Here is a 12,114-nt window from a genome sequence, read left to right as displayed (position 1 = left end):
CCAGTGTGAAGAGTTACCAACTAGAGCTGATATCGGGAAGGCTCACTGAGGTAATCAGTGGGCTAATAACATTGGCAGAGCACGCTGCACTAGATTTGTATTGGGGGGGATGGAGATAGGATGAGGGGAGGTTGGATAGAGCGGGTGAGCGGTGAGAAGAAGGGATTGGGTGGAATTTATAGGAATGGTTGGATATGAGGGGATAGATGGCGAGTGATTGGATGAAAGGGTGGAAACTGGGATTGGTTGATTCAGGCGGGAGATTCTATGACAATGTTTTAGGAGCTGTGAGTACTCAGGAGGGAAACTTGGGAAAGATTGAGCTGAGAGGGTGTCTTAGATTTATTTTAATTTTGCCCTCCCGTCCCCCCTGGTTTTGTTTGTTGGGGAAGTGGTAGGGTGGATATTTGTGCGGGCATGGTGGAAGCTTGTTTCTTTGGGGGGGGGGGGATCTGGTTCTATAGTTGGTTAGGGTCATCTCTGTGGGTTTGTGGGGCAGGGAGATGGGTGGTTCGCAGCTGTGCGGAAATGAGGAGGGAGGTCCTTCCAGGCGGCCATTTATTGTGGGACGGAAGTAAGGGGTATTATGATGTTGTATACAGACCACTGTGAGACCAGGCAACACCGCAGGTCTTGCAAGTGGGATACTTGGAATGGAATATAATGTACTGGGATGTTGGTGGCAGAGCAGCTGGGTTGGGACCGACTAGCTATTGGGAAAGGAAAGTGAGGGGGGGGGGCGCCTAGGAAGAGGGGGATAAAATTAGAATTACATTATTTAAATCTTTGAATTAAATAAAGCTGCAGCCAAGCTTTTGCCAACACATGTTTATAAGATGTTTATTTAACTGAGTGTAAAGTTTAAGAGTCAGTCGTCTGGAATCCAGAGATGCGAGTGCCGAATGTTGTGATGTCATAATGCCTCATTCCACCAATACCTTAGAGCAGGGGTTCTTCAAACCAGTTCATGGGACACACCTACAATGGAGGTATGTGTCTTAAGCATATTCACTGTGGGTAGCCTGAAAACCTGACTGCATAGATGTGTCCTGAGGACTGGATTGAGAACCCCTGCCTTAGATTCTCTTCAGTGATGTCACAGTGGCTTGATTACCTTATACTTGGCTCACTTTTATTACATATAGCAGTGATTTTGATTCCTAAAGGCATTTCTTTCCTTTTTTTTTTTAATTCATGGGGATGCGAGGGTGTGGAGGGTATTACAAAGCACTCCATCATTGTTAGTGCAATTCAGCCACCTTACAGCAGGTGGTGCTAGTGTGCTGAGACTGAAGCTGAGTCAGAGGGGCGGAGCTTAGACCAGAAGATAGTTAAATGCCCTGAGTCGTTGAGTAGGGAAGAGGCCCTCCCTCCCCTCATGTAGAGGCATCTAGGAAGGAGGTTCCGAGGGACGAGGACTCCATTCTAAGCTGAGCTGTAATACCTGAGGAGAGGCTCAGGGAAGTAGTGTGGCACCAGCTTAAGTCTTTTGAGTCTGTATGGGAAGACCGTCAAGGTAGGAGACAACCTTGAATTCTATTTAGAAAGTACTTGTTTGATGTATGTCTAGATGAAACCCTAGAAGGTCTTAATAGACATTGTGTTGGACTAGGCTGGGCGCCAGCCCTAAAGAGAATGCTGACAGTGATACTTTAAGAACCAGAGATTGTACTTTTGCTGGACTAAAGCCTGTGAAGTATCAGAGCTGCACATTTGACTCATCACAATAATATATCTTCCTATTGTTTGCAAACCTTGTGCATATGGCCAGTGGCTTATGGGGAAGAAGCGCTTCTCCCCCGTCCTTGCCTCCGCCCCTGTTCCTTCCCCGATCTCCCCTATTGCGTGCGCACCCCTTTCCTTCCTCCTCACCTCTAGTTGTTCATTGCCTCGAGTAACAACTTCAACGTGCTCCTCCTGATCCAGCAGCTCTCCCTCTGACATCACGTCTTATGCACAGCACCCAGAAGTGACATCAGCAGGAGATGTACAGGGATGAGATAAGGATTAAATGAAGGAGAAGGGGGTTAGGAGATCGGTGGTTGTCATGGGTATAGGCAATTGGTGGCTGGGAGTTTGAGGAGGAGAAATAGAGTTTGGTGATAGTGGAAGGGGTTTTGGTGGGCTTTTCCTGAGGGTGGGTAGGGCTGACGGAGTGGAAGGAAAGTTGCCCCACCCTCCCATACCCGGCAGTTGCGGAGGATGTGACATGGGGAGCAAGGTTGGTAGGGTTAGTGGTGTCGTAGCTTAGCTGGAGTTGGGGAGGTCCTAAGGACCTGGAATAATGAAAGGATAATGCGGTTGGCTTCAGTGCGTTATTGACTCAAGCTAGTTGGAATTATGGGCTCAGTGGTGCCGCAGGCCTGGGGAGATAAACCATAGCAGCTAGTTCGATACTGATTAGCTGAATTGGGGAAATGTTGATGTTACATTGTTTTGATATTTAATGTGTAAATTTGGAGAAATTGTACTAAGATGGTTAATATTCAATGTTAATAAAGCTGTAGCCATTTTATTGCCACCAAATATAGTGGGTTGTGTTTTAAAAGAATATGGAAAGGGGGTGTTGGCGAGTGCCTGAGTCAGGAGCCCCATTTCTGGAAGCTTTAGATTGTGTTTATATAGCAGTGGAGGGCTCCAACCTGCTTGTTAGCCTAGGGCTCACCAAAGGTCTACCCTTGCCCTACATGGAAGATGACTTCCCTCGACAATGAGGGAAGCAAGAGTAGACATGTGCAGACTTCTTCCAAATGGACTCGCCGAACAATTCATCAATTTTTTATTTTTTTTTTTTAAAGGTTTATTGAACCAACCCCTACAAATATAAAGTGAATCCAATAATCCAGTTTGGATTTTTAAAGAATCTAAAATAGATTCTTAAATGTTAAATATTGTTCCATAAGGGATCTGTTTCACTTTTTTTAAAATTTGCCCTAGATTCAAAGAAGAAATCTATACATTCCCCCTGTGAATCTAAGAGAAAAAGAGACGTCTCCAGCAAGCTAAAATCCATAGTTGTTCACCTTTGCATGAAGGATCGAAGATTTTTCATTTTACTGAGCAAACAAGAAAGATCGAAACAAGAAGCAAGGAGTGAATTTGATTTGTAGCATGTAAAGGTCATAAGAACATAAGAATTGCCGCTGCTGGGTCAGACCAGTGGTCCATCGTGCCCAGAAGTCCGCTCACGCGGTGACCCTTAGGTCAAAGACCAGTGCCCTATTGGAGTCTAACCTTACTTGCATATGTTTTGTTCTTTGACTGGGTAACAAGAAAACTGGATATAGGGGAGTCCCTGGACGTCATGTACTTGGACTTCAGCAAAGCATTTGATAGCGTCCCACACCGCAGGTTATTGAGCAAGATGGGTTCGATGGGACTGGGTGAAACATTAATCGCATGGGTTAGGGACTGGCTTAGAGGTAGACTTCAGAGGGTAGTGGTAAACGGTACCCTCTCCGATATGACGGAGGTGATCAGCGGAGTGCCGCAGGGCTCGGTCTTGGGCCCGATCCTATTTAACATCTTTGTAAGAGACTTGGCTGAGGGGCTTCGAGGTAAAATTAAATTATTCGCCGATGACGCCAAACTATGCAACATAGTAGGCAACCGCACGACAGATGAAAGCACAGTGCCCGACAAAAGCTCAATGCCCGACAGTATGACGCAGGACCTACTCCTGCTGGAGCATTGGTCAAAGACTTGGCAACTAAGTTTCAATGCCAAAAAATGCAAGGTCATGCACCTTGGCGGCAAAAATCCATGCAGGACTTACACCCTAAATGGTGAGATCCTAGCAAGGACTGTAGCAGAACGTGACTTGGGGGTGATCATTAGCGAAGACATGAAGACTGCCAATCAAGTGAAGAAAGCTTCATCCAGGGCTAGACAAATCATGGGCTGTATCCGTAGAAGTTTCGTCAGCCGTAAACCTGAGGTCATAATGCCGTTGTACAGATCCATGGTGAGACCCCATCTGGAATACTGTGTACAATTCTGGAGGCCGCATTATCAAAAAGATATGCGGAGAGTTGAGTCAGTTCAGCGAATGGCCAACAGGATGGTCTCAGGACTCAAGGATCTCCCGTATGAGGAACGACTGGGTAAGTTGCAGCTGTACTCACTCGAGGAACGCAGAGAGAGGGGAGACATGATCGAGACGTTCAAATATGTCACGGGACGTATCGAGGTGGAAGAGGATCTCTTTTTCCTTAAAGGACCCACGGCAACAAGAGGGCAACCGTTGAAAATCAGGGGTGGGAAATTCATGGCGACACCAGAAAATATTTCTTCACCGAAAGGGTGGTTGACCGCTGGAATAATCTTCCACAACAGGTAATTGAGGCCAGCAGCGTGCCAGATTTTAAGAAAAGCTGAGATTGGCACGTGGGATCTCTTCATGGAGGTAGTTAGGGGGTGGGCAGACTAGATGGGCCGTGGCCCTTTCCTGCCGTCATTTTCTATGTTTCTATGTTTCAGTAGGAACTTATCCAACCTTGTCTTGAATCCCTGTGAGCTAACACTCATATTAGAAAAATGGACACCGCCTGCAGTTTATATGAGGGGGTGATGAAAAGTTCTCAGCCCGACCAACTTCCAGAATTCTGAGCGTTACTTTGCCACTGTAGCTGAAAAAAAGTTATCTTATTTCGTTAAGTGCCAATTTGCAGAACCGAAATTCTCTGTTTTGACATTGTTTCAGATCATTGATTGAACCCTATCCACCTCATTCTCTTCTTGGTTGGGCTGAGAACTTTTCAGCACCCCCCTCATAAATGTCTCTTGTATTCCCTCTTTGGACCTGACTGTTAAGCTGGAGAATCCTACACCATTTAGCTTCTGTTCAGAAGGGAGATCCTCTATCCCTTTTATCATTTTTTGTTACCCTTCTCTTAGGGTTACCATATGGCTCCAGAAAAAGCAAGATAGATTGAGGTTTCCCTTTATTCAGCCTTTTAAAAGGCCAGGAGCAGCGACTGACACTGCTCCTGAATAGCGTAGGGGAAGGAAGACTGGCCATATTGTCCCCCCACGCCACACCAGCTCCACTTCTTTAGCGGGAAGCCCCATCCCCTAATCGCTGGCTTCCCCTTTCTTCGGCATTTTAACAGTCCACTGAGCAAGCGGGCCTCTCCCACTGCTGGGCCCCGCTGAAGGGCCAGGCCCTTTGAACAGCCCTTTGAACGAATCAAGTAGAACCAAGTGGGTCACTACACCCACACCTAAACAGAGCTGTTACCATTACAGTAAAGATGTGCGCAGAATTGAATCGGTTCAGCGGACGGCCACCAGGATGATCTCGGGGCTCAAGGGTCTCTCGTACGAAGAGAGACTGAACAAATTGCAGTTCTACACTCTCGAGGAACGTAGGGAGAGGGGAGACATGATCGAAACATTTAAGTACCTCACGGGACGTGTCGAAGTGGAAGATGATATTTTCTTTCTCAAGGGACCCTCGGCCACAAGAGGGCACCTGCTCAAACTGAGGGGCGGAAAATTTCATGGCGACACCAGAAAGTATTTCTTGACAGAGAGAGTGGTTGATCATTGGAACAAGCTTCCAGTGCAGGTGATCGAGGCAGACAGCGTGCCAGTCTATAAGAATAAATGGGATACCCATGTGGGATCCCTACGAGGGTCAAGATAAGGAAATTGGGTCATTAGGGCATAGACAGGGGGTGGGTAAGCAGAGTGGGCAGACTTGATGGGCTGTAGCCCTTTTCTGCCTTCATCTTCTATGTTTCTATGACCTTCTCATCCCAGACAGAACCTTTCCATAATTTAGAAGCCCTCAAATTCCTGTAGGAAGGAACAGAGCACCAGCACCCTCAAACCCCAGCAGGAGAGGAGGACGAGAAACCGGCACAGTATCCTGCTTCCCCTCACCAGAGCAACCAAACATGCGGCTGACTGAGACCACCCCACTCATCTTTGAGCCATCATGCAGTGGCTGACTATTCTACTGCTCCACCTCACATGGTGTGGTAGAATGGGATGGGTTACAGATAGTCTTAGACAAATCCAAGTCCCCTACACCCTCAACAGACCAAATATATATTTTGGACGTCCACCAACAATAAGAACCTTAATAGAGTCGAGAATACAGCGCAAAACCAATTCAGACCAAACACAATCACCGAAGCATAGCCACAAATTCCAAACCTAGGAAAGGCAGAACCTTATTCACTCTGCCACACGCACCAGACTACCAGGCACCCAACTACCTTTCCATCTCATGTGTGTACACCAATATAAGATCTATCAGGAACAAAGCCAACTTTGTCAGGGCCTGGCTCATGGAGGAAAATCTAGGCTGTCTATTCTTAACAGAAACAAAGCTACCTTCAGCAGATCCACTTATTAAAGACCTTTGCCCACCAGGTTACAAAAAATTACCACTCTTCTGTAAGAACAAAAGAGAAGGCGGCCTTGCTCTCATAGTGAAAGACTTCCTCAAGTTCAATATACTAGAGTTTGAACAACGCAAAAACATTGGAAGACTAGCTGTCCAGTCCAGTTCTAAAAGATCCCCTCACTTGCACCCTCTTTTACGGGACTCACAAAAAGTAGCCCAACAGAAGGGACACATTTTACAACTTCGTGTTCAAAAATTCCCTCGCCTCATCCAACTGCATACTCCTAGGGGACCTAAATCTCCACTTAGTATCAAAAGACAACAAAACAAGTCACAGAACTACTCACCTAGATTACCCTTGGCGCCCCTTCTGCTCCACACACGTTCAGCACTACTAAGCAAGGGACTAAGGGCCTCTTCTATCAAACTGCGCTAGCAGTTTGTAGCGCAGAGAGCCGCGCTGAATGGCCCGCGCTGCTCCTGATGCTCATAGGAACTCTATGGGTGTCGGGAGCAGCATGGGCCATTCAGAACAGCAGTTTGATAGAAGAGACCCTAAATGCACTCATACTCCAACTGGACCTTAGTAGTGCCTTTGACCTAGTGGATCATGACCTGCTACTATCCTGTCTGAATGCTTACTACTACTACTAATAATAATAACAACTTTATTTTTCTATACCGCCATAGTCAAACTGACTTCTAGGCGGTTCACATAGAAAGAAGGCTGGACAATCAGCGAAATACACAATGTAATAAGAAGGAAGTTACATAATAATTAGGGAAGCATAGGGAAGGAATACATGAGAAAAAGGAATTACATAATACGCACTATCAGGAAATGTATTGAGCTGGTTCCAAGGCTTCCTGAAATCTCGCACCTACCAAGTGAAGGTTGGAGATTCACTATCCGACAAATGGGCCAGCAACTGTGGCATCCCACAAGGTTCCCCATTGTTGCCCCTTAAACATCTATCTAGCCTCCCTAGGAGACCATCTAAGTAGTCTAAATGTCTCCCACTACCACTATGCTGACAACATTATGATCATCCTCCCTGATGCTCACAGAGATACACAGAATAGACTATCCTGTCCACCACAGAAGATTGAATGGCCCACAATCCACACAACATCAATCATTCCTTCCCCTCAGTCAAAGGATGCACTCAGAAAAGATTCATCAAGAGGGCGTGGGACAGGCACATGGAATCTCTCAGAGAGAGAGAAAGAGATAATGGTTACTGGGGATGGGCAGACTAGATGGGCCATTTGGCCTTTATCTGCCATCATTTTTCTAATGTTTAATAGACTCCTTTCGAACCAATCCACCTCCAGAGACCCTGAATGGAACCAACTGGTCAGAGCAACAACCTCAAACATGCACTTTAGAAAGCTCCCCCAAAACACACCTCTTCCCGAAATTCGGCAATCCGCCCTAGGTCTCCTAGGATATGTCCTCCAATAGAAACATAGAATAAGACGGCAGAAAAGGGCCTTCGGCCCAACAAGTCTGCTCACTCAAATAACCCTCCCCCCTAAGTTCTTCTGTGAAGTGGACCCACATGTTGATCCCATTTGTTTTTAAAGTCAGTCACGTTACTGTCACACCTTCCAGTCTATGTTGTAGCTCAGTGAGATTGGTCATCTTTACCTCTTTGTAAATCCCTCCTTTTTGTAAAGATCTGTTCTACCGTATTACCACATTGTAAACTCCTCTGTTATCTGCCTGCCTATTTATACTGTTGTTCGCTGACTCTACTCAGCCTTACCTCTCTTGTAATCCGCTTAGAACCAAAAGGCTTTTGCAGCATATAAATCAAAATTTATGTTACGTCATGTTATCCATGTTTTACTTCCGTTGAAACAATGGAAGAAAACCCCAGACATTTCAATCCATCCTCCTTTTTCTGGAGCCCTATGGTAACCCTACCTTCTCTGAACCTTTTGTAGTTCTTTAACAGTTCTCAAGACGAGGTCAGGTCATAGATTTATACAGAGGAATGTGACAGTCTCTGTTGTATTTGCCACGGTGGCCTTTCCTGCTCTTCATCCATAGCCTTTGAAGTTCATTGATCTCTTTGCCAAGTTCTCCATCAGTACAGGAACTTCTGCCACAGGTTGTTTACATAAGAACATAAGCAATGCCTCCGCTGGGTCAGACCTGAGGTCCATCGTGCCCAGCAGCCCGCTCACACGGTGGCCCAATAGGTCCAGGACCTGTGCAGTAATCCTCTATCTATACCCCTCTATCCCCTTTTCCAGCAAGAAATTGTCTAATCCTTTCTTAAACCCCAATACCGTACTCTGCCCTATTACGTTGGGCAAAGAAGAACTTCCTAGCATTCATTTTGAATCTGTCCCCTTTCAACTTTTCTGAATGCCCTCTTGTTCTTTTATTTTTTGAAAGTTTGATGAATCTGTCCCTCTCCACTTTCTCTATGCCCTTCATGATCTTGTATGTCTCTGTCATATCCCCTCTGAGTCTCCTCTTCTCCAGGGAAAAGAGCCCCAGTTTCTCCAATCTTTCTCTATCTCTCTCTCTCTTTATCTCTCTCTCTATATATATTTCTGTCTCTCTCCCTTTCTTTCTAACTCTCTCTCTCTATATATATTTCTCTCTGTCTCCCTTTCTCCACTCTCTCTATGCCCTTCATGATCTTGTAAGTCTCTATCATATCCCCTCTAAGTCTCCTCTTTTCCAGGGAAAAGAGCCCCAGTTTCTCCAATATTTCTCTATCTATCTATCTCTATTTCTGTCTCTCTCCCTTTCTCTCTCTCTTTTTCTCTCTCTCTCTCTCTCTCTCTCTCTCTCTCTCTCTCTCTCTCTCTCTCTCTCTATTTCTATCTCTCTCCCTTTCTCCCTTTCTCTCTCTCTTTCTTTCTATCTCTCTCTCTCTTTCTCTATTTCTCTCTCTCTTTCTGTCCCTCTCTACTCTCTCTATGCCCTTCATGATCTTGTAAGTCTCTGTCATATCCCCTCTAAGTCTCCTCTTCTCCAGGGAAAAGAGCCCCAGTTTCTCCAATCTTTCTCTATCTATCTATCTCTATTTCTGTCTCTCTCCCTTTCTCTCTCTCTTTCTTTCTCTCTCTCTCTCTCTATTTCTCTCTGTCTCCCTTTCTCTCTCTTTTTCTGTCCCTCTCTACTCTCTCTATGCCCTTCATGATCTTGTAAGTCTCTATCATATCCCCTCTAAGTCTCCTCTTCTCCAGGGAAAAGAGCCCCAGTTTCTCCAATCTTTCTCTATCTATCTATCTATCTATCTCTATTTCTGTCTCTCTCCCTTTCTCTCTCTCTTTCTTTCTCTCTCTCTCTCTCTCTCTCTATTTCTCTCTGTCTCCCTTTCTCTCTCTTTTTCTGTCCCTCTCTACTCTCTCTATGCCCTTCATGATCTTGTAAGTCTCTATCATATCCCCTCTAAGTCTCCTCTTCTCCAGGGAAAAGAGACCCAGTTTCTCCAATCTCTCAGCGTATGAAAGGTTTTCCATCCCTTTTATCAGACGTGTCGCTCTCCTCTGAACCCTCTCGAGTAACGCCATATCCTTCTTAAGGTACAGCGACCAATATTGAACAAAGTACTCCAGATGTGGACGCACCATCGCCCGATACAATGGCAGGATAACTTCCTTCGTCCTGGCTGTAATACCCTTCTTTAATTATACTTCCAGGGCTGATTTGGGGTGCCAACCCCTTAGATCAACTTAAATCAAAAATTTCATTCTTTGTACACTAAGAGAAATTGATTTTAAGGGGGAGGACTCGGAGAAGAACCATACTAGGGAGCTGCACTTGTTCAAGTTTTAGTTCTTGACGTTTATATTGTAAATCTGTTGTTTGGTTCTATTGTAATTGTTTGCAGAAGGATTTTCATTTTTTATCATTCATATTTTAGTGTGAGATATGTTGTAATGCTTACTGGCAGGGTAAATGCCAGACCGGAGGTTAAGGATGCTAGACCAAGGAATGGCATTGAGAGACAGGGAGAAGTAAAATTTTAAAAAATTACAGAATTTTTAAAATGCAAATATATGTCTATGCTGTATCTCCCCCTTATTGGCCACTTACTGCTGAATTCTGTAAATAGCGCTAAAAATGTAATGGGCAAATTTAGGTGTTTGCCCAATTTGGCATGTAATTTAAATGAATGACAAGCCAATTAGTATCCATTAAATGTGCATATTTATGTTGAAGGAAGGGAATGAGGACTTGTATACTGCCTTTTTGGTGGCTTTATCATTTCAGAGCTGACATTCAAAGCCGTGGGCACTGGAGGATTAAGTGACTTGCCCAGGGTCACAAGGAGCAGCACCAAGATTTGATCTTGCAACCTCTGGATGCAGAGACAGCAGCTCAAACAGTGAGCCAAAGGGCATGGCTGTGGGAGAGCCGTGGGCAGAATGGTGACGTTCCTGTAATTTATGTATGCTGTTTTGGAATATGAGGAATCCATGCCTAATTTAGGTGTGAGGATTTACATCAGGGTTTACAGTAGTTGGCGTAAATGGTCACACTTCAAGTTAGGCATGGTTTCCAGTGCCAAGCACAATTTTATTAATGGCATTCAAATTTGAGCACTGTTTCTAGCATAGTACTGTGGGGCTTTTTTTTTAGTTGGCACCATTTAGAGAGTTCAGTCCTTAATGGGGAGGGAGGGGGGGGTTCTAACGTGACCCAAGATCAAAATGATTTTGACGTCCCTACCTTAAACATTATTTTCAAATAAATCTGTTCATGAACAACACTTTAGTGACACACTGTGGCCATCCAGAGAATAACACTCATTTTAAAACATTAAGGGCCAGATTCTACGAAAGCCGCTGAAAGTTAAGTGGCGGTAGCTGCCCTATTGCCCGTCTAATTTAATGAGTTTAAGGGGCATGATAATCAGTTGCACCATTAAAACCCTATTAAACCCTCTGCGCGGCCTCCGGGAATGGCGCCAAGCTCCCTGTTGGCTAGTGGCACAAAGTGATGCCGGAGCCCGGAAGTGGGCATGGTTAGCGGCGGAACCAGAGTTCAGCATCGCTATGCGTCACTTGCCATGATTCAGGAAGGATCCTGGGGGCCGAAAATGAAGGCCTGTAAAACCCTGACCTACGTGTCTGGTGCCTGGGGTCCTTGGGAGCCATGATTCTGTAAGTGGCACCTGTCGGTAATTGGCGTGCAGTAGGCGCCCGTTATGTACATACCTACCATGGCAGGTAGCACTTGCAGAATCAGGGCTTTAGGACCCTTTTACACACTCACGGTAGAAATGCTGCCCATAGGAATTTTTCTGATTCTGGTCTAGATCCCTCACAAAAATAAAGACAGAATAACAGAAGTCCCTGGCCCCACTGATGGATTTTACAGCAAGCCAAGAGGCCATGAGAGAAAAATTCTAATGCTCTGGTGATATGGCTGGTTTTCTACAATGGGAATGATCTTGCGTTTTTAACAATCCCCGCCTTCCCTTTTTAATGCCGTCAGCTCAGATGAATTCATCTAAATATTTTCTGGCACTAGGTTCCACTTTTGGATGTGTTAAGAGGCAGCTGGAGGGTGCATTGGATGAGCACATTCCTTGATAAGAGAAAAGTTTTCCTATGTTTCTGTTTTCCCGCCTATCCCAAAACGCGTTGCCAGAAGTTGTGGTAAAAGCGGATAACATAGCTGGTTTTAAGAAAGGTTTGGACAAATTCCTGGAGGAAAAGTCCATAGTCTGCTATTAAGACATGGGGGAAGCCACTGCTTGCCCTGGATCGGTAGCATGGAATGTTGT

Source organism: Geotrypetes seraphini, chromosome 8 (assembly GCF_902459505.1).
Source record: "Geotrypetes seraphini chromosome 8, aGeoSer1.1, whole genome shotgun sequence".
Lineage (NCBI taxonomy): Eukaryota > Metazoa > Chordata > Amphibia > Gymnophiona > Dermophiidae > Geotrypetes > Geotrypetes seraphini.
This window is presented reverse-complemented; position numbering follows the sequence as displayed.